The sequence below is a fragment of the Molothrus aeneus genome, chromosome 1 (genome assembly GCF_037042795.1).
Source record: "Molothrus aeneus isolate 106 chromosome 1, BPBGC_Maene_1.0, whole genome shotgun sequence".
Classification (NCBI taxonomy): Eukaryota; Metazoa; Chordata; class Aves; order Passeriformes; family Icteridae; genus Molothrus; species Molothrus aeneus.
Window position 1 is genome coordinate 111,154,116 of NC_089646.1, and position 23,640 is coordinate 111,177,755.

At 41.6% G+C, this 23,640-nt stretch overlaps 2 pseudogenes; both read left to right on the top strand.

The window, feature by feature from the left end:
* Positions 1–191: 191 nt before the first annotated feature.
* Positions 192–21,859, top strand: LOC136554867 (chloride channel protein D-like; annotated as a pseudogene).
* A 224-nt stretch (positions 21,860–22,083) lies between these two features.
* Positions 22,084–23,640, top strand: part of LOC136554935 (uncharacterized) — a 63,107-nt pseudogene continuing 61,550 nt past the window's right edge.

Here is a 23,640-nt window from a genome sequence, read left to right on the forward strand (position 1 = left end):
TCTAAAAATGGAAGTTTTGTCTTTGTGAGAGGAAGCATGGCAAATAATCCTGTTTTATGGTCTGAGAGGTAACTGTCTTCCTGTTTCTAGAAAAGAGTGGGATCATAGCTGCTGATTGGGCTAATCAGAAAAGCAGTGAGGGTGCTGGGATTTTTGATTCATCAGATAATTAAGTCTCTCATCAAATGGAAATGGAACCTGCAGGTGAGCAAGAGAAAGTCAAACTACCTGCAGGTGAGCAAGAGAAAGTCAGAGTGACATTTTCTGTGTTAGCTTATTAGAATGTGCATGGTGTCAAGATTTAATAGCCTGAAGGTGCTGCCTGTGGAGGGGAGTGTGGAGATCAGATCCCCTTGTGGTTCTTTGCTACAACTTGGCTTATAGTACACTATATTATCTGATTTTGTTCTTGTTATGGGATTGATGAAAGCAGTCTTTGATATACTGTCACCTTCCTCTTCCTCTGTGTACACCAGAGCATGTGCTGCTTTGGGTCTGGGTGACATCCAAGGGAAGGGATTAACTTTCTTTAAGGTACTTAGTGAGTGTGGACCTGGTATCAGACATATTATTTCAGTCTATGCCTGGGTCAGCTTTATTTTCAGTAATAGATTTCTGTGGAATTATTAATTTGTCCTTATGGCTATCATTATCTCTGTGATAATGATAGCCATCAAGGAATGGTGGTGGTAAAAATCACTGAATTGATAAAACCAATGTAAGTCTTAAGGTATCTCTGACCCTGACTGCATGCTTTTCCTCACCTGTAGAGAGAAGCACATGGTAAAATTTTCACTTGGTTTGTGATATCTATGGTAGATGGTATAAACATTGAAGAGTTTCTTGTGAGGAGGGGTTTTTGAGCTTTTGTTCCAGCTGAATCCTGACCAGGCAGGATCAGGAACCCTGGCAGCTGGTGCTGGGGGGAGCCTGTGAAACCATCAGTCACGGCCTGCAGCCAGCAGCCCTTTGTGCAGGAGGAGGCCAGGGTCTGCGCTGGCAGTGCTCTCGTGCTCAGCAGCACTGGCAGGGAGCTGCCAGAGGTGGTCCCCAGCACTCAGCAGAGAAATTACCCCTGACTCAGCAGAGGCCACAGCCCAGAGCAAGCTGCTGAGGAGGGTGCAGCTCTGCAGATTTGGGGCTGGGGGTCTCTCACTGAGGCTGGAGCAAGGCAGATGAGCTCCTTGTCTGCACAGATGTGGAGGGGTAGCTGACAATAGAGGCTCTGTAGGAAGGCCACACCATAGTTACAAGTAGGAATGGTTGGAGCTCTGCTTTGGGAAGAGATGAGTCAGCTGAGAGCTTGCAGATCAGTGTTGGAGGGCACACCAACACGTAGGGTGGTGTTGTGGATGCCTGCTGTAGACTGTGAGGAATTAGACAAAGCTGTCATCAGATATTTGGAAGAAGTCTTGTGGTCACTGGCCCAGATGCTTGTGGGAGTCTAGCCAGATGTCCCAATATGTGCTGGAAGGACAACACATCAGGGCATGAGCAATCCACGAGGTTTCTGGAGTGCTTTGATAACAACTTCCTGATAAGGTGATCAAGAAGCGAATGAGGGGACACTCTGCTGGACCTTGTACTTGCAGAGAAGGAAAAACTGATCAGGGATGTGAGGGTTGAGGGCAGCAGTAACCATGAGATTGGGGTATGTGGGATCCTGAGATGAGGGGGTAAAGATGAATGGATTCAGAAGAGCACTTTGGTCTGTTCAGGGGTTTGCATGGAAGAATTCCTGGATCCTCCTCTCCTTATGAGGAGATCATCCTGGAGAGCACTGGGATCCAAGGGGCTTGATTGGTTTTCATCTGTGGTGAGGAGCTGTCCATTCCAATGAGCAAATCAAGCATGGATTTACACTGGACAACAACTTTCTACAATGAAATAACTGGAATAGTGGCTGTTTTTTATTTCTGCATTAGCAAGACTTTCATCACTGACTCCCATAACAGTCTCATAGACAAACTAGTGGTGTATGGCTTAGATGTTTGGACAGTGAGATGGATTTACCTGGCAGAACTGCTGGGCTCAAAGCATTATAACCAGTGGCAGAAGTCCAGCCACAGGCTGGTCCTCAAGAATATACACTAGGGGTCAGTCCTGGGGGGTCAAATGCTGTTGGATATTTTCACTAATGGCCTGGATGATGGGATAATGTTTTAGTGCACCCTCAGCAGACTTGCAGACAAAAGTAAAATAAAATGAAGCAGTGCTTGATAGACCACGACTGAGGCAGACAGCCTCCTGGGCTGCATTCAGAGTGTTACCAGGAGGCTGAAGGAAGTGATCCTTACTGCCTCTTCAGTACTGGTGAGGCCACATCTGGAGTACTGGGCCCAGTTCTGGGCTCTCCAGTGCAATGGAGACATGGATGTGTCCTCCAGTATTCTGTGGACTCAAGATAATGGAATAATACCATCAACTGCTGAAGGACAGACCTCAATCACTTTGCCGAAATGCAAGGGAAGAGTTATTCTGCAGAACAGATGGAAGCTGAATTTATCAGAGGAAATATTAAAAAAAATGAGCAAGTTTAGGTTTTCCATGAGGAAAGCATATATAATCCTCTTGGAAAATTATTTCCCTTTTTTAATATACAAACTACATGTAAGTTTATAAAATATATAAACAGTGGATAAATACATATGCAAACGTGTATATATGCATTTGTATGTATATACAAGCATGTGTGTATATATACACACTAAAGTGTAAGTAAATAATACATAGAAAGAAACCACACTTTGACTCCAGGTCATCACAACAACTGTTACACACACTCTTGGTCCTGCTCTGTTACAAAATCTGTCCTATTGTATTATTAATACAGAAGGGCAGGAGGTAAGCTCTGACATCAGTACAAACATGTAATTCCTGCCCTGGAAGATCTCCCTATCTGAGTACTCCTTCAGCTGCAGATGAGCAAAACTCCTTTTTTGTGCACTTTGCTGTTTGGCCGTGCTGCACGATGCATTTACAAAACACTTGATGGGATGTGCTGCTGGGAAGGCTGTGACTCTGGGGCCTCAGAAACACCAGGGATGTGCTTGACCTGCACCCACAGTGTGTCACAGCTGAGCCCTGCGGAAGGCAGCAAAGTGCGTGGGAGCTGAGGAGGTCTGGAGACAGCACGACCGTGGTCAACCCAAACACAAATAAACAAACCAACCAAAAACCTGGGGTGACCAAAACATGTGTTTTGAATGTGAGAATGCCCAGTTTGAGAGATGGCCTGCTGGTTAAAATAAAGCAGGAAACAGCTAGCTCACTTATATTCTGCCTACTAATAATAGCTGCAGCTTGATTAAGGTAATTACTGATGTAAGACTTTGAAGGCTCCATTCAGGAAAAATGCCTGAAGACTCTAGAAGAGTGTGGTTTTGTGCTTATTCTTAAGGTACTTGAACCTTGCTTCTGACCTGAAAAGGGCCTTGAGGAGTAACCACGTTTCCCTTATAAAGTTTTTAGAGATGGGCAGGAAGTCCTGGAAAAAACCCCATGACTTAGCTCTGAATGTCATGATTCACCTTACCTTATTCGCTCCCTTCCTTCTGAAGAGCCTGCATTGCTTGTTTTGGTTTTCCCCTGCCGTGTATCTTCTGCCTGCAGAAATTTCTAGCACAAAAGATGACTGAAAAGCCAGACCTGGTCTGTGGGTGCTGATGACCTGGCTGTGAGTGCATCTGTCTGGGCTAGTGGTTCTCTGGGTTCTGTGCTGGCAAGTGTTAGTTCTCCTATGCAACAAGCCAATAACACTGTGATGAACTAATTCTCTTACTCTTCCATATGCTTGTTGTTTCACTATTTTATTAAAAAAAAAAAAAAAGAAAAAAAAAGCCTCAATTATACAACCCCACTGGAGAGGTCTTTCTTGGCCTTCAGCCTAAACCTGGATTCCACCACCCATAACTTGTATAGAAGTGTCTGGGGTGAAATCAGTGGTGGTGGCAATGCAATTTACACTTAGCATGTGGTGTTTATAAAATAAATACAAGTGGCAGCTGGTATAACTCATGAAAACTCAGTGTTTGGAAGGGGTCTAAGCCAAAGACCATCAGTCCATATAAAAGTTCCTGTTGGTTTTAGATTGATCATTTAGCTGTGCTATGTGGGTATTGCATGTGGCCCAGGTTAGTACTTTATGAGGCACCAAAGCTAAAACATTGAGCCTTTCTGTCATTTACTATCCTGCTGTGTTCAAGTTAATTATAGACAGGCAATTAACAGCATAGGTGAGAGAAAAAGTGAGTAAGTATTTTACTAGATTTACCCTGAAATCCACCAACAGTAGGAAAAGGGAATTTGCTGTTACTATACATACCATAACAGAGCAGGTTTAAACTTTCTAAAGACTGAACTGACTGGACAAATCACAAAGGTTCACATGTACACCTTGCCCCACAGGCAGCCTGTGCAAAGATGAGAGGCTGATGGGCTTCAGGCATTAGGATGGAGGCTGGGGCTTGGGACAGGAGCCCTTGTCAGTTGTTTTCCTCTCTCCTTAGCTCCAGTATGTGTATGGCAACACTGTCAGGAGCTTGAACTTTTGTGCATTGCCAGAAGCTATATGGGCATCTGTGTTGGCTGCTAATTCTGGGAAAGTTTATTTGTGACCAGAGCAAGGTGAGGGTCACACTGAAAAATTGTCCATAGACACATCTAACACATCAACATCTAATGATTGTTGACTCTGTTTCTTTTTTTTTTTCTTCCCTTTGCAGTTCTTTTGCCAGCAGCTTTGCTGTCTGGCTTGCCAGAAATCATTGGGTATTTTAAATGGCACTTCTATTCAACATCATTTTAACATCAAGACATTTTTAGGGACATTTCTCTCATGCATGATGGCTGTAGCCTACAGGCTCCTCTGTGAGCCAGAAGGTCCCATGATCCATTGGGGGTGAGAAATAGCAATTCTCAATGTTAAAGCTACCAGGCTGAGAGTATGGCTTTGCAACATCTGTCTTAATAGCAGCATTGGCTTAAAGAATAGCCTGCACCAGTAGCTCTTTTCACCTGTGCTGTTCCCCATCCCTTTTTCATTTGCACAGCTATTTGTGCAAATGCAGGGAAGGAAAGGGTTTGTTTGCTGTGCGTTTTAAATGCTGGCTTGGTTCCTTAGTATGATTCCCTGAGTGATACTCAGCAAGCAGTTATCTGGATAACTGCAGTCAGTTTTGTTTCTGCAAAGCCACCTGCCACACAGCCATGGCCTGTGGTGAGATGGTTTACATCTCATGTTTTCACCTGTGCAAAGTCTGTATAAAAATAAAGCTGGTGTCAAGTGGCTTCACACAACAGGGACAGTAATTTTAAAGCCACCTGCAGAAGTGCCCTAAGTGGCTGTGCAAGGTGCAGACTGATGTAGTTTGTGTGTCCAGCTTGGGAACAGCCAGCAGTGCCAGCTGAGGGACCAGGTGCTGCTCTGCAGGTGACAGATTGCAAGTTGGGTTGGAGATGCTTGTGGTTCATGCAGTGGTGTTACACCATGTTTCTAGGTGAAGTAGAAAAAAGTAGAGTTTATAGTCTTTCTAAAAGATAATTTTTTTATGCTGCCTTCTTATGTGCAAAGAAAGAGAATCCCCATCACCCTGCTGTTGTCCTTGGCCTTGTGAGGGGGATAGAGGAGGCTTGCCTGGTCCTCCTGTGTAGGTCAGAGAGGATCTTAAAATTTACTATGTTGCAATACAATCAAATTTGGTAACTGCGGGGCCAGATTTTGGGCTTTTTGTTTGTTTTGGAAGGTGACATCATTTCCTTTATTCATCATTCAGAGGAGAATCCTGCTGCACTTTATTATCTGTCTGGAAGCATATCTTGAATAGAGATGGTAAAATTGGTCTCTGCTAAAAGTATATAGATTGTTTGCTGGCTGTTTTGCTGGTTTATTTCTGATCCGTTTTGGGGTTGGAAAGTATTTATCCTTGAGGTTGGTTCTCCCCCCTTCACCACCCTGACCAAACATGTTTCTCCCCGCAAACCATTCGCATTTTCTGTTGCTCTGTTGGTTTATCCTTATTTATTTATTTGCACAGAGGTGCATCACCCTGGGGGATGACTCAGATGTTCAAAAATAGGAGTGCATGGTTAGTCAGAGGTGGCCACAAACCTAGACAATGCTTCCCAAGGGTTAGCTCTCCCTTTTGGTTTCTTTTGTTTTCTTTGCTTTCAGACATTTGTCTCCAGGAGCTCAGAGACTGCAGCTGGGATTTCTTTTTTTCCTTTGTGTGGGGTTGGTAACTGTGATTTGTGAGCCAAAGAGTTGAATCATATTTCCATGAATAAAGTCATCACAGCATCAACGTGATGCCTTTTCAAAACACAGGAATTAAGAGCTAGTTTAATTTAATTTACTTGGAACCCTCCACCATTTTTATTAAATATAAACACAACGTAAGTTGCTAAAAGCCTCTGAGAGATTTATTAAGGCTCCTAATTTAAGTCTTGTAGAAAAGTCTTCCAAGATTATACAATGAATAGATTTTTCATTCCACTAAGGGTTTGGAATTTTTTTTCCCCATTTAAATGTAATTTGAAGTGCTGCCTGGGAACACACTGTAATAATTTAAATCATCACACATCTTGTGTTAGAAGTAGGGCTGCTCTGGCTGCCGTGGTTGTTAACCTGGGAACAGATGATTGGAATGATGGGCTCTAGTCTGATGTGTCACCACATTTGGGCAGATATTAACATGCAATTCTTCAGAGGCACTGCATGGACTACCATAATCTCTACAAAAGAGACATTGAAGTCTCTGATAGTCTCTAGTAGCTTCCTCCTCTATGTCAATGGGACTTTGCATATTTAAAAGACATGTTCAGCATTTTCCATGCTTAAATCTGTTGAAACCAACCTGGCTTTGCTGCTGCATGTCAGCCAAGGCTCTGTCCTCCTCTGCCTTTAACTGACTGATGAATAATTTACTAAAGTGTGCTCTCAATTATGCAACATCACTTTTAATGCTCCCTTGGGTTGTGGCCTGAGCCAGCTGCAGTTGGACACTATTGACATCCACCTGATCTTCACCAGCTGATAAGTAAGAGATGAGCAGAGGTGTGGGGCTCTGTGAGGGCCACCCTGCCACTGCCCTCGATGCCCCAGGGGTGTCTGGTGAGTCCCTGGTGAGCCCATTGCATCTGGAAGGGAAACAGAGGTGCTGCACCAGCAATCTTTCAGCATTCCTGCTGTTTGTCCCTTTGGAATGGGGAAAAAGCCATCCACTCTAAGTAAAGAAAGTTGTTTAATTAAAAGAAAGTTCACAAGTTGTTTAATACAGAAGACATTTTCCCATTGCTTTCTGGGCTATATAGGGAGGGAAAAATAGCAGGATTCTTACACGTGGACTTCATCCTTAAATTAATAATGCTGTCCCAGGAAAAAAGAGATTATGGGGATTGCTCAATGTTCACAGGGGGTCTTTGTTTTATTTTTTGAGCTTTGAACTTTTTTAGTCTGGCTCTTCTTACTCATGTGTCTCTGTGAGATAATGCTGGTACAGTTCTACTGAAATTAATTACATTAGCTTCCAGGAAAAGAAATTGCAAGCAATTTATGACTTCTGGATGATATTTATTGTCATGTTAGCTTACAAAACCTTGTTTGTTTTTTAAAGTAAGGATAAAAAAAAAATCCTGTGTTAATTTCCTCAAAAACTAGAATTCTAATGAACAGTCGCTTGTGAATTATCTGTAGCTTAAAAGTATATCAAAAAGCATCAAAGGGAAGATATGGGATGTCCTTTACTTTTAGTGTTTTAAGAACAGTAATTTAAATAAATCTGAGATGTGCTGGTTAAACAAAATGTTACTCATAGGAAAAATCAACAATTGTGGTAAGAAAAGTGGGCAAAATGTTTGTTTGTCTGTGCACAATCCAGTTAATGAGAAAGAAGCACTAGCTTGCAGTCAGGAGCCATCCTGGGGGAAGCAGGTTGTATGGAAGTCCCCTTCACAGAGAGGGCTGTTGGTGGGCAACAGAGACAAATGTCAGTCTAAGTGAGACTTCACTTCTTTACAACGACCAGGGTGACAAACTCCCACTCTCCTGGTACCTGCTGGTGCTGAACAGGCTCCAGAGATGTACCCACTCCAGGTACAGCCACAGGCAGAGCAGTCACTCAGCAAGCATTAGGCTGTTGAAGGCACTTAAGGCCTTCCTCTATTGGAGAGCTCTACTGGATGTGTTGGAAGGGTCCAATTTCATTGTTGATACCACTGGTGGAACATGTAGCATGTACAGCTGGCTTGGAGCAAGAAGTTGGGGATGTCCAAGGAAAGCTTTCCCAGCTGGTGCTGAGGCATGCAGTACCTCTTGAGTTCCCTTCTGCTGGAAACAATGTCACTGGGAAAGCACCACATGTAAGTAAAAATCCATGCACAAAAGTGTCTTAACATTTGTGACTTGGGAAATCAGTCATGAGGTTCCCTGTGTGACTTTACTGGTGAGCTTTGTTGAGGGCTTTGACACAACCTAATTAGTTTTTTCCCATACTTTCTCTCCTTTATCCTCACTGCTACCTGTCCTGGTACTGATAAAACTTGTGAACACTATAAAAAAGTTAAAAGGTCCTCCAGATGATTAGAAACAGCTCTGATTGTGATTTTTTTTTGTTTTATTCTGAGAATTTGCTGTTTGTTACTATTTAAAGTATTCAAGTGTTTTTTACACTCATTGACTTCAGCTGGTACCGAATGCTCAGCACGTCTACAAATTACCCCTGAGGTGTCAGGTAGCACATCCAGAGGATGCAAGTTTTATAAGCTTTGGAGCACTATTGATTACTTCATTAGATGTATCAACATCACGCCAGTAACCCCTGCAAAGGCTGGACTTGACTCTGTTTTTCTAAGGAGAATTCAAGCATAATTTTATTTCCCCCTTCTAAAGCCTTTCCTCTGTTTTGCACATTGTGGCCTCCCTTAAAAATGTAACATTTGTCTCATGCAGGATGTTGTTTTAATAGAACAAAATGGGTGTTTTGGAAAGAAAATTATGTTGTGTGTGCGAAAATATATAATATAAATTTTTAAGGAAGACTGCACATTAATACCTTTTTTATAATATTATAATTATTTTCCTTCCTCTTTTTTTTCCTCTTTTTTTTTTCTTTTTTTTTTTTTTTTCTTTACTGGAACTGTCTCACAGTGCAAATCTCTGCTACTTGAGCTCCTGGTGCTGCTTACAGCAATGGAGTTGCTCCTTGGGGCACGTGTGGGCTCCACACCTTTACAGGGAGGGGACAAGGCATATATGTTCCATGTGGCTTTCTCAGACATTTACAGACTGGGGCAGCATGCTGAGCCTTCAGGCTGCAGGGCTCTACTCTCATTCTCTAGTGAATCCCAAGCTGTCTCGCCATTTTCTCACTGCAGTATCTCGCTCCTGTGAGCGCGCTATTCCAGGATGGGAAGTGGCACATCTGCCTTGGGCTGCTTGGTGCTAGTTCAGCAGCTCACTGTCCCATGATACGCCTGGTACCCAAACAGTGCTATGGGGCTGAGGATTTTGTCGAGGCAAACATGTCTGGACTCACATCCTAGAGATGCACTGTAATAACTCCCCAATATACCAGCAGGCTTTCAGAGGAAATAATGGTGGATTTTATTTCTCTTTTTTTACTCCTGTTACCCACATTTGGTCTCTTCTACCAGTTGCAGGCTCAGTTTCATTACAGCTGGTGCACGAGCAGGCACAGCTTTGGTATTTTGTGCTGTCATCAGCAGACTCTTCCTAGAAGAAGTGGGACATCAGGCTGGCCTGGCAAACCTGCTGCTGCTGCAGCTTGGTGGCCATTTTCACTATGCATTTACTCCTCTTCCTCTCCTCTTCCTCTCCTCTTCCTCTCCTCTTCCTCTCCTCTTCCTCTCCTCTTCCTCTCCTCTTCCTCTCCTCTTCCTCTCCTCTTCCTCTCCTCTTCCTCTCCTCTTCCTCTCCTCTTCCTCTCCTCTTCCTCTCCTCTTCCTCTCCTCTTCCTCTCCTCTTCCTCTCCTCTTCCTCTCCTCTTCCTCTCCTCTTCCTCTCCTCTTCCTCTCCTCTTCCTCTCCTCTTCCTCTCCTCTTCCTCTCCTCTTCCTCTCCTCTTCCTCTCCTCTTCCTCTCCTCTTCCTCTCCTCTTCCTCTCCTCTTCCTCTCCTCTTCCTCTCCTCTTCCTCTCCTCTTCCTCTCCTCTTCCTCTCCTCTTCCTCTCCTCTTCCTCTCCTCTTCCTCTCCTCTTCCTCTCCTCTTCCTCTCCTCTTCCTCTCCTCTTCCTCTCCTCTTTCTTCCTCTTCTCTCTTCATTTTGGATTTTTTAAGCTGAGAAAAGAGTTCTGTTATGGGTATGTACTGTGTGGGTGTGGGGGGAAATAGATGCAGGGGTTTAGGCTTGTTTCTTTCAGTGTTTTTGCTGGGGGAGTATCAGAGAAGGGGGACTGAGAAGGGGGAAAGCTGGAATACGGACAGTTATCAGATCAGTGGGTTTTGGAAGCCTTCACACTTTATGTCTGGAAATCACTGAAATACAACACAGAGTGTTTTGTTCTAAATCACAGTGAACAGACAGAACATCTACTGTTTGCTTATTAGCTATTCATAAGATAATTTTCTGTGTTGGTGCTGGATAGAAGTTACTTCAAAGTAAAGGAAAAAGCAGAGAAGCTCTTAAATAACCTGTCGTCCCCTTCTGTAGTTGGCTCAAGCACTCTGTTGTTGTTGCAGGCATTGCTGTACTGTGCCCCTGTTCCTTGGTGCTTACAGATTAAACATTTGAAAAGATGCAATCACTGTTTGTTCCCACTTGCAAAATGGAGATGACCTTCAGCCTCAGCCACCTTTGTTTTATTCCTTCCAGCATGACACAACCTTTTACCTTATGTCTACCTAAAAGTAGTTGCTTTTACTTTCATGTCTGTCATTAATTTTTATTGCTCCTGATGATGATGATCCAATAGTGATGTGCAAGTGTCTGGATCTTCACTTCTTCCAGCCTCAATACCCTTCTTTGTACTTGACTTGGAGATCAATTAGTGAGCTAGAAATAAATGCCTTGTATTCTGAATCCCAGTCCCTTTTTTGCTACTTTTTACTATAGGTGAATTTTTCCTAAAGTAATTGCTGAATCTCTTTCATTGATCTCTGAATTTCTTCTGGCTTGTATCCCTCTAGGAATGCAGAAACTAAAGATCATGGCATTTTCCACATGTAGCTGTACCTTGGTTGGGAAAATGGGCAATGTTTCTCACATGCATGCTCCCTGATATATTTGCTTTACCACAGGTTTAGCAGGGGAAAGTGGAGAATACATTGGGCTTCCACCCAAATCCTTTTTGTGGACCAACCCATAGTACAGGTGCCCCAACAGCTGCAGCTCCACACCAAGAAGATAAGAGTTTGTGGCAGAAAGGTGAGGCTATGTGGGCAGGGAAGAGGTCAAGGCTTCTGAAGCCAGATTAATTGTTGAAACCAAAGTATTGTGTAATGAACAGCTGCGTGCAGAGGGGAAAGTGGATTTGCTTCTGTTGCTATTTTACAATAAGCTTTGCTCTTTTAACACTCAGTTGAGGATGTTTTCTGAAAAGAGCAGTGGATTCTGTCTCCTTCTATCTTCTCTTAGTGTTACTAGAGGGAAAAGTTAGCTAAAATTATTAACGACATAACTTCTGGCAGGGTTCAATAAGTTTTTGGCTCTTAATGTGGTACAGATAAGCAGAAACATTTTCATTTCACTGAACATGAGGCTCAGGGGAAATTTTGTTTCTTGTATATTTTGTGGCATTAACAAAACATAGTTTACAGTGAATAAACTGAGTTGAAAGCTTGTGGGTTATGTTTCTCAAGAAATTATTTGGTTTTTTTAAGTTTCATTCTACCTAGCATAATGCTACCAAGGGAATTTATTGTACTCCAGAGCATGAGATTTTCAGGAAACTTCACTTTATTTTTACAAAGACCATAGGATTAATTCTAAAGGTGAAACTTACTCTGTAGGTACCATTTTTTTCTTGATGACTAGCCAAAGCTTGTGGTTTGTATTACAACAAAAACAAAGAGTATACTGTGCCACCTTTCATTTACAGCCTGTGGAATACTCTCTTGACTCCACCTTTACTGCCACACACATAGTGTCATGTGCATATTTTACTTGAAAGCAAATATCTCGGTATATCTTTTCCTTAGCAAAAATGGGGGTAGAGAGAAGAACCAATAAAATCCTGTATGCCTATTTTTAGTTTTAGTGCAGGATTGGAATTAAGTAGAATATAATGCAAGATATTTGGCTTCTGAAGTAAATAAAACAGATCATTTTTCTACTTCAAATCAAGCTTGTTCCCTCTGTATTCCAATACCTTAAATATTAGGTCTCTTTAAATCCTTTGGAAAGAGATGGATATTGTTACAGCTATTGGTAAAAATAGCATTATTAAAGTTTTGCGTAGTACACAGGGTACCTATGTAGGTGCTTGTTATAATCCTGGTTCTAAGGCATGATATACCTTGAGTCTCTCCCTGCTCCCTGTAACTGCACATGCAGGTTTTGAGCTTCTGGTGCCTGGGAATGGCTGCTGGGATTCTCCCTCTTCCAGACCCAGCTTTTCTGTCTGCAGCACCCTGTGGACCAGCTCTTGAAGCCTGAATGGATTTTGACCCTGGTATTTCCCTTTTCAGAAAATACCACCCATGTTTAGTGCAGCCACAGGGTGAATTTTTTAAACTCTATTTGTAGCAAGACCAAGATTAGTGGCAAGAAGAAAATTAAGGAGAAAAAATAATTTGAACAATAAGAGGACCTCACACTCAAGCAATTTAAGTCAGGCTGACAGTTTGTCCAATCCACTAACCCCAAGATTAGACCAGTTAAGGGTTTTTTGCAGGCAACTTTTGACATGTGACCTTCCCAGAGCCTGGCAGGTACCTTTTCATACAGCTTATGATCTCTTACTTTGTTCATATCCTAATTGTGACAAAAAGCTGTGTAACTCTGAACCTGGGCTAGGGAAATAATATTCTCACAGCTTTTAATAGATTATCACTGACCTCTTGACCCCATTTTGTTGCCTGGAAGATAAAATTAAAATGTGATTTCATCCTTGCTGCTTCTTGAGGAGTCAAGCAGAAAATTCAATTACTATTACAGCTGCCAGATTATGTTCTGTGCCTGTGATTTGTTGTTTTGTGAGTTGTTCTAGCTCAGCATGAATTTCCACAGTTTCACTTAAATAAATTTACTTATAAATTATCTCAGTGCACATGGATGCAGATTGGCACTTAAGAAATGAACATTCAGGAAAGCTCTGATTCAGCAAAGTCTTTTGAAGTGCTCATTAAAGCCATTATATTGTGTTATTTAGATGTAACCTGAAGTGCTGAGTGCCAGTGGTAAGTGCAGTACATCACAGTTTTCTCCTATGTGTGCCAGCACCAGTGTCTAACCTGCTTGGTTCCACGTCTGTGAGGTGTGCAAGAAGAGATCAGCTTTAAATGAATTAGCTGAGTTCTCTAAATCAAAAGGAAAGATTCATTTCCTCCATGGAAATTACTTTGAGGTATCAGGTTTTGTGAGAGAGGATGCAATGATTCATGTGACTGGCAGGATGCTCAGAACAGTTTTCTCCTTTCTTTGACTCAGATTAAGAACTTGCTGGACATGAACATCTTGGCCTTCATTCCAACCATCCTCCTTGCAGTCTTTAGAGGTCTTCTAGGAGCGTCCTTTTCCCCCCTAAATTTAAAGATGAATCAATTACATATGCAGTTCTTTAATTCAATTCCAAAATTGTCCCTTAGAAAAACAAGCAACCTTTTGGAGACTGTGCTTATCTTTGTAAAAAAATAATATGGTTCTCTTAACTATATTACATTTACAGATACTGATGAGGGTGGGTCACAAACTGCTGGATGGGAAAATGAATCTGACCTGCTGGTACTTAACAACGTGCAACAGAGTAAAGAAAACACGGATTTTCAAAATGCGTGCATGTGTATTTAATGTTGGTACGTATATAAGAATAGAGAAGATTTTTTTTCTTTGTTTAGTTTGATTTGATTTGGTTTGTATGCTTGAAGTTTTTTACCTGCAGAGTCATTTTCCTGCTGCTCTTCTACTCTGCTGACACTTTATCAGCTTAGTGGCACATAGCAGTGGTGTTGGTGTGCTTTTGCATTTATTTGCAATCTATGGAGAGCTCGAATGTCCTGATAAGACATGATGGGGCCACTTTACATCTAGGCTTTGGAATTTCCATTTGGCATCATACATTTTTGGGGAGAGTCACGCCATTGGTGAAGAAAGGGTATAGGCAAAGGGTTCCTCTATTTTGAATATTTTAATGCTTTTCAGTTTTATGCTTTGGTTATAGCTTAAGCATGTTGTTATGAAGAACATTATGACCTTAACAATCCTATAAAACAGGTTGAGAGAGTTAGATTTGTTCAGCCTGGAGCAGAGAAGGCTTTGGTGAGGTCTTAGAGCAGCTTCCAATACCTTAAGAGGTATTGGAAGAAATACCAATAGTACCAAAGCCTCTCCAGAAAGGCTGGAGAGGGACTTTTTTACAAGAACACGTAGTGATGGAATGTGGGGGAAGGGCTTCAAACTTAAAAAGGGCAGGTTTAAATTCAATATTAGAAGAAATTTTTGGCTCTGGACAAGGTTAATCAGGGAAGTTGTGTACTCCCCATCCCTGGAAGAGCTCAAGGCCAGGTTGGTCTAGTGCAAGGTGTCCCTGCTCATGGCATGGGTATTGGAACTAAATGATCTTTCAGGTCCCTTTCATTGCAAACCATTCTATGATTAAATGTGAAGAAAGAAAATCTTCAGAACTTTTCTACTGCACTTTTAGTAAATTTAGCATATTTGAGAAGTCTCTTTAGAAAATACCTACTTGTCAAAAGTTTTCTATATTTCCATTATTTTTGAGGAATTGTTTCTGAGGAGTTTTCCAGTCTTTTTAAGTGTTGAGATAACCTATCTTTAGGGAAACTGGTGCACACTGAAGCCCCTTTCTTCTGCCCTCTTACAGGCAGACTTTCCAGTATGTTTAATGTATGCCCTATCTGGTTTTTTTGTATATCTTGATTTCTCTTCTCTCCCTGCTGGAGAGAGGATTGCTCAACTGAAGACCGGTGAGTTGGTTATAGAGATGCTCTCCTACCATCAGCCCAGATATCTCTTCAGCAGCTTCCACTCTGAGCCAGCAAAAATACATATGTTTCAGGGAAAGGCAATCACCTTGATTTGCATTGACAGCCTGCATGATCCTGGGAGGAAAACAAAATTTTGAATATGAGAGAGGAAACTTTTAGAGCTAAAAGTGTAAGTAACTGTAGGTTGAGGCACATAGTCAAGTCTCTGCAAGCTCTCTACAGACTGGTACAGATGCATGTTTCCCAATGGTTTACCTCTCCATAGGGTCAGGAAGAGTGCATTTCATTTAGTTTTTGGAAGTTTTATGTGTGCTCTGGCAGCCCACCACCTCCTCTGCCTAGTCCTGTCTTGGTCAGAGGAGCAATCTGCTGTTGGGTTCTCTGCTGGCACATCAGAGGTGAAATCTGACCTGGCTAGGAGGAGGAGGAGGGATCCCGGTGCAAGGGCTGTGCTGGAGCATGCCCGTGCTGAGGATGACAGCTGAATTTCAGCTCCTCTTAGTGGCAGGATGCTGGCATTTCTGTTGGCAGTGTGTTTGCTCACCCTCCAGTGAGGGAACACACCCCGATGAAGCTCACTTCAAGCTTTTTGCTTCCACGTTTGCAAGAGTGAGTAAGGTCAGTAAGGAAAACAGGAATTCTCAGCTTTAGGGAGAGCCTTTCCCCTGCCCAGCCTTCTCACGTTGTGCTACAGCTTTGCTCCCCCATCTCTCTAGATTAATGGTTTGTGCTGTTGAGCACTGCAATAAGATGTCTTAACCAAAATCCAGTTTCAGTCCAGCAGGGCAAGGAGCAGAGTCCCATGTGTGACTCCCATTAGTCCTGTGGAAATGCCGTGGCTTCCCAAGGACCTCTGTTTGCAAGGGGCTGGGTTTGTAACCATCACTGTTCTAACCATTTGGAGCTGGAGTGCTGTGCTTGACAGCCATTTCTCCTACCATTGGGAAGCCTTTGGCTTTCTCATGGTGCATTACAGAAACCTTGCACAAACTGCTTGAGCATGTAAAAACCACTGCTTTTTGCTCTCTGGAATAAAAACCAAAATATGCACCAACACAAGCCAGTAAGAGCCAGTGTGTCAGAAGACACTACAGAATTGAATGTAAGACCATCTAGCAAAGATTTAGTGCCAGACATAAAGAAAACACTAAGAAAACACCTCAGAGTTATTTTATGTTGTTCAAGAAGTGATGCCTTGCTGGCTCCAAAAATTCATGGAGTGGTTAGAACCTTGCCAGCTCATACCTGAAAATGGAAGAACAGCATGTGTTTTGTAAGGCTGTGGTGCTTATAAAGCTTTTCCATATATATTTTTTCCCTTAATCCTGAATTTTTTTAAAATTCTGCTTTTTATTTTTTTAATGTTAACTTTGTAGCATGAACTCTTATTCAGACTGTTTTTCCTTTTCTGTTAGCTGTAGAAGATCCTGCTCAGGTCACAGTCCTTATTTTATTATAACTTGGCAGAAAAAGGCAGGAAAGAAACTGTTTGATCTGGGAGAGAACCGTGCAACTTTTTTTTTTTTTAATAAACTCACATAATGAGGCAGCTGAAAGAAACTATGTCACAGTGACTTTAACCAAAAATAATCTTGTATAAACCAGCTTGCATTTAAACTTGGAAAGAACCCATCACAGTATCTTCCACACCCACAGCATAACCCGGAGTACCATTCCTTTGACTGGAATTGAATATCTAATCTTCAGCCCATAGATTAGACGAAGCTGTCTTCTAAGAGCCCTACTGCCCCTTGGCCTGCATTTGCTTCTCCTCAATTCATCACCTTTCTCTCTGTGAGGAAATCACAATGTAGATAATGTTTTGCCAAGAATCTGGCAGAGCTATCTTTCTTTTTCTATTTTTTTTTTAATCACGTTGATTAATGCTTCTGTTCCGAAAGCTCAGGGTTTCCATGGGCAGGGTGGACAATTTAGGGGTATATGCATCTATACTTAATATATAAGCTGTCAAAACTTTAAAGGGATAGTTGAGAGGATTATTTTCCTTTCTACCTAGCTGTGAAGACAGGCTACTGCTTTAAATGTGTAGCCACTGGCTCTAGGCTAGCTGTCCTTCTAGCTCCCTTTAGACTTCAGAGTTTTGGCAAAATGTTGACCTGGGTTTGAACTGTCCCAGAGTCAAGTTTTCAAAAACAAAACCTGACCTGAGCTTTGTGAAGACTGAGCTACTCCCAGTTTCATCTATCTGTTGTAGATGTGTTCTGCCCCTAAGCTTGTAATCTTTGAGATACAGGGGAACAAAGGCTTGAGATACAATTGTCTGACAACTTGTCACAGCTGCACACAGCTGAATCTCAGCTTGAAGGTTTCCATAAATGTGCTATCTGAGCTGTTTAATACCTATCCACAGAGGGGAAGAAACCTTGTGCTTGGAAAATATATTATTACTCTGGTTGTGTGTTCCTGTAATTTTTCTCCAGACATCTACTGAAATATTTTCCAAATATCTTTTTATTTTGGGTGTATCTTCAATTGGTATAGAAATGCAAATTAATCTTAATTAAGATAAAACCCTGAAGATTAGTTTTGCATGAAATATAACTGTTTTACTGAACTATATTGTGATGAAAAATGCAGCACTGAAATGCAGTGCAGTCATCTCATGTAAAAACTCCCTTTGCTTTTGGTGAATGCAAAGCAGCCAGTGAAAACCACTTCTGCTGTGCTGTGTTCTGTTTCAAACATTTTTGGTTTCATTCATGTTTACTTCATAATGAACATGTGGAAAACTAGAAGGACCTGATAAAGTATCTTCAGCCCTTTGGATTGCAGGTCTGTGTCTCCACCATGTAGCATATAATTAGCTCTAGGCTTTATAGCTGTCTAGTCTTGCTAGGATGTCTAGGAACATTTTCTGTTGATTAACTGAGTATTAATCCTGTCATAACATCCTCATGAGAGAAGGGAAGCAATAAGTTTGCAAGTTAGAAACAAGTCTTTAACTGTTCATACTGACCAGGGACTTCAGATTTGCACAAATGGGGAGGAATTTAAATTGAAATAATGGACCCTTTCTGACTCACAGCATACTTGTAAGTACCAATGGAAAAAAAACGTAAGGAAAGATGCACAGATCCTGAGTCCCTGCTGTGCACAAGTGGCAGCCTGCAAAGAACTGGGTCTGGCTGCATCTCCACCATCTGCCAGGGTGCAGGGTGGGAACCTGGCCGTGTGTAGAGCATTCCATGGGCTCCAAATCTCCATGAAGGGACCAGTGCTCTCCGCTGGCCACAGAGCCAGAGGCCAGTTCCCTGGCTGCAGCAGTCGCATCCCTGAAGTTACATTGGAGGAGTCTCAGCTTTACTCATTGCTAATGAGCAAATGTGGGATACATGGGCAGGACAAAAGGGTAAGATTCTTGTGGTAAGTGGTGGCATTAGTGGGTTTAGACACTTTTCTTTCTTTGTTTTGTCCATCCTTACATCTCAGAATGGGCTGTTTGCTTAATGCCTGCGGGTACGCTTGACAAGTATTACAGGATATTTACTGTATTTCCTTCCTTGTGCTCTTGTCTTGAGTGTGAGAAATTGCCACATGAGAAACAACTCAGAAACATAAGTGGGGAGGATCACCATGAGCCTATCTATGTGAATACAGTTATTAACCATTTCTTCCAGTTAGTAAAGATTTCAGAGGGAAAAAATTCAAAGGTGTGTCAGACCTGAGTATTTAAAATGAATTCATGTAGAGACGAAAGTAACACTTAATCTTTTAATCACTGAAATTTAATCACACTTAAACTTTTCCAGTAAGAGGCATTTGCTGACATGTCAAAATAAGGGCGGGGGGGGGAAAGGAAAAAAAGAACTAATGGGAACTAAACATGTAAAAGAGCATGAAACGTGGCTGTATGTATCACACAAGTTCTTCTTCAATTTGGAATCCTAATTCTGCTTTACAAAATGTAAAGGCCTAGTAGATAGGTATATAAATCTATAGAAGACAGGCTGTGTTTGAGCTGGAAATCTGGAACTGGAAACTGATGAAAAATCTTTGTTGTTCTCAGCTCCAGTTGGCTGGGGGACATGATTTGATCAGTCCTCTCTGTGAGGACATGAGTAGGTAACCCAGTACAAACTGTAATCCAGGAATTTAAAATGGCAAGTATTGTGTTAATAAACAGGCAGGGAATATGTGGCTGAATGGCTTGGGACTTTGTGGTTAAACACCTGAAGAAATCCTTGAATCTGATACAGGCTTTTCAGTACAAGTATATTTCTTAAGAAATACAGGTGAGGAATCCAGAGGAAGTGGAAAAAGACTTAGACTGAGGTTAAATTTCAGCTTGATTTCACAGCCATTGCAAATGGCCACTGCCATCTTCCAGTTTTGCAAATTCACAAATTTGTAAAATGTATTTATTTGTCCTTCCATGTGGGCAGCATCATATACACCTTGCATCAAACAAACTGTAAATACTGACTAGCTTGCCATTAGTGACTGGACTAATTTCATGGTTTAGGAATGGTGTTCCCCAATTCAGTACTCCCATTAAAAACTACGAGCAGCTCCCCTTCCCTCTCTGGTGGGAGAAAAAAGCAGAAATTGCACATTGAGATAAGAGCAATTTACTGGAAATAGCACTGAGATAAGGAAAAAGTAACAGCAACTAAAGTAATAACAAAAATATACAAAGAGAGGATGATTTACATGCCAAATGCTCATGAAACCCAAGTCAAGGAAAACAAAGGTGGACAGACCCTATGCCTTCCATGCTTACTCCTTCTTTGAAGAAAAAGAGCCCCTTTCCCCCTGTCCCTAGCTTTTCAGATGTCCCGGATATAAAATGGTATTGAATTCCACAAGGTCTTTGCCATGTGCCATCCCACTGGGCCAGAACCAAGACAATTCCAAAAGGTTATATATACGCTTATAAACTTATATGTACTTATATAAACTAATATATACTTATATAGAAAGGATACACACTTTCCCATGCTTGCCACCAATTCTAGTCTGTTATTTGACTTGTAATACTTGATTCAGTGTTGTTTGCTATAACATGTGTTTACATTTCATTTGTAAAAGCAGCCTTTGTCACGTAGTACTAGGATTTGGTATCTCTGGCAATTTGGGTTGCTACAAGAAAAGTCTTTTCCCTCACTCTGACATACTTTTTTTCTCCCCCTCTTTATTTTAAGGACTAAATGCTTGCAAATGTTATTTTTCAAAACAAAACTATTTTTTGCTGTTAAGGAAAAAATATCTGAAACCACAATAATTATTTGTCTGTCTCTGAATCAAAAATAGTCAGGCTGATCCAATCTAGAGGCTGGATGGGCTTGGTGTCAATTTTTCATTTGGTGGGGCTACAAGTTATAAAGAGTACATCATGTGGAAACTGGATAGATCTGAAAGGAATTAGCATCAAATTGATCTGAACTTTGAAAGGTCATGCATGTGCTGAAGGTAGTGATGATGTCTCTAATGAGCTTGTAATAAGACTAAATGTGGAAAAGTCGCTTGTTCACTCTTCTCTTTTTCTTAGGAATTGAAAAAGGGAATTATGATTGCAGCTTTAAGACTTTAGTTAGGACCATTTAAATTTGGCTCATTTCAGCGTAATGTGAGATTATCAATCAGTGCTCCAGGAGCAGATAAATACAATTACCCTTTTGAGATCCAATGGATTAGCAATAAGCACTCTTGCCACTTTAGGAGATGCAATAAGAACCAAATAACAAAGACATTGTAAGGTGCTGAATTTTGTCTTGTGTACTGATTGAACCCAGTCAAGTGAATGGTTTTGCTTGTAAACTGTGATAGTGAAAGATTGCAGCTCCAGGTGAGGCTGTATGTGGCTATGCCAGCATGACAACACTCCTTCTACCATAGCTTCTCCTCACACACTTAGACTGAACAGTGCTTTTGGTAGTGTTTTGTAGCTCTTCTGGCAGGCATTGACATTCCTTGGAGAAGGAGGAATAGGAAGGCAATAGCAGGGGTTTAAGAAGCAATGGGGTTTTTCCACCAGCAAGTCTCAGTACTGCACATGTATCCCTGCAGTGTGACAGTGCAGTTCTCCTGTTGCCACCAGGGAGAAATCTGTCTTTACTAAATGCACTGACTTCAAACAGGAATAGCTAGTGGTACAAAACCCTGTGTGTAAGCAAGCCCTACACCTCCACTCTCTGTGCTTTGCTCTTCTTGCTCAACCATTTGTATTTTAATTGTAAAAACCCCGCTTTCTTCTGTTGTTTCTCTCTGTTATTTTGGCATTGCTGCAAGCTTAGAATTGCTTCTCAGATGTGCTGGTTTTGAGTGTGCATTCCTTTACTGGTAGCAAAGACCTATGTATAGAACTTGAGGCTTTGATATAAGTGAGTTACACAATCATATGGCTTCAAAACCAGGGCAGAGTAATCAGGTTTTCTTCTTTTATTGACCATTATGAATTTGGAATATATTCTTGTTTGAGAGGTTGGAATAATGTGAAAAGCAAATACAAGACTGGGAAGCATCTTGTGTCCCTTTGGTTACCAATCTGGGGTCTGGAAGAAATTTTCTTATGCTAGATATTGGCCGCATTTTAATTTTTCCTTGTAGCTCTGAGCAGGGATCAGGTGGGTCAAATACCACAGATCTCCTGCTCTTTGTTCCAGGAACAGAGTTCATATTGTTACCGTGTAGCTCGTGGTGATGTCCAGAACATGCTGGCTGCTTTCCAGACTGGAAGAAGGAAGCTGTACCTGCTTGGAGAGTTCACTTGTTCCGGATGACAGGGATTGAGAAAGTGTCCAGGAATAGCAGAGCTGTGGAGGGAGGCTGGTTGTGGCCAGCATGATAACTGGCAGTCTAAGCTGCAAAATGTTGAAATAACTGGTGCCACTGTTTACCAAAGGAGAGTTTCAGGAACGCGTGGGACAGACGTCTTTGAGGTGTGGTTTGAGTATAGCCTGTGCTGCTGTGGAAAAAGGAAACCTCTGTGTCCTTCCAGCTCTCCATGGCGCTCTCCAGCGCAAAGCTTTCTAATTGTAAATGCATCCATCAGCTCTGAGTGCTGTTCTTAGCCACTGAAGTGCTACTCAGGAATGATAATTCTTGGTCAGCTAATCCCCTTTGATAGAGTTACAGTGTTGTGTGGGCAAAGCAGTCAAGGCCAGTCTCTATGCATTTCAGTTTTTTTCCCCCTCATTTTCTGTGTTCAGACAGCATAAAGTAATTCCTGGTTTTGAGAATTTGGGGTTTCAGCAGCCAGAAGTTTATGTAGAGGAATATAAGCATTATGAAACCAGATAGATTAGCACAATAAATAACAAAATGATCTAGTAAACTAGATTTATTAGTTAACAAAACAACTTAATTGGGATATTTAAGGGAAAGTTGGCTTTTTGTGTAAATTGACGCATCCTATACAGGCAGCAAGGCAAGTTATATTCATCCATTTAATAATTTTCATTTTGTTTTGCTTTTAATATTTAAGCATAAATCAACTCAAGAGGGAAATTTCAGAAACGAGCAGTTCATCAAGTGTATGGATTGGTCCAGATGGAGTCAGATATTCTAATCAAGCTTTCCATCAAGGGGAGTTATGTGATTGATACTTGAGAAGAAACTCAAATAACTTGAGAGTATATTAAACTATATTCACTCATACGGCAAGTTTTCTTTAAAGTAATGTAATGCTCCCTTCTGACATATCAGAACTAATTGAGACAAATATGCTGGGAAGATCCTGAGTTGCTACCTCTGAAAGGAAGCAGGAAAGGAGTCCTGCTCAAGTAGTCCAGTTGCCTTTCTTTGGTTTAAATCACTGCAGGTTCTCCTTATTTAGATCAGGATTAACATCAGACAGACCAGACTGGAGAGAACATATATTCCTTGTTTTCCTGGAAGTGCCCCAGATGCTGAAGCTGTCATGTAAACTCATTACTTTTTAAAAATAAGGTTAAGGCAAATTAAGACTACTAAAAACTGCCTTTTTGTAGAAGGACCTTTTAATGTTTTGTATCTCTGCATGTCTCTTCCTCTGTGTTGCAGGTGTTGTGCTTCCAGTTGAGGGTGGGAAGCAAGGGATCACATCACTTTTTAACCGTGGGACTCATGAAGAATCTGGATGCACATACCTCTGCATTGCTTTGGCATTTTATTTCATCCTTGGCTGTTGAACGGTGGGTTCTGGACTTGCCAGTGGCCTGGTTATTCCTATACTTCACTTCAGTCCTGGTTTGTGCTCTCTGTGTGAAAGGCCTGTGTCAAGTAGCAACAATCTGAATTTGTAGATTGAAACTTGGCAATAGTAAAGCACCAAGTGCTTGGAGGAAGCTGTACAGGTAGAACAGGATGAGTTGCTTGGAAAAAGATGCTAAAACTGGGGAAAAAGAATGAAGAAATATCATCTGAGAATAGCTGTGGAAGGACCATAGCCAAAACTGTGGACTTTCCAAGTTTAGATCATTTGAATCCTCTGGGGATCCAGAAAGAGTCTCAACTTCTGGCTCCATCTCTGTAACTGTGGGACTATGGGTTCAGATCCAGACTTTTCATCTGTTTCTTATGT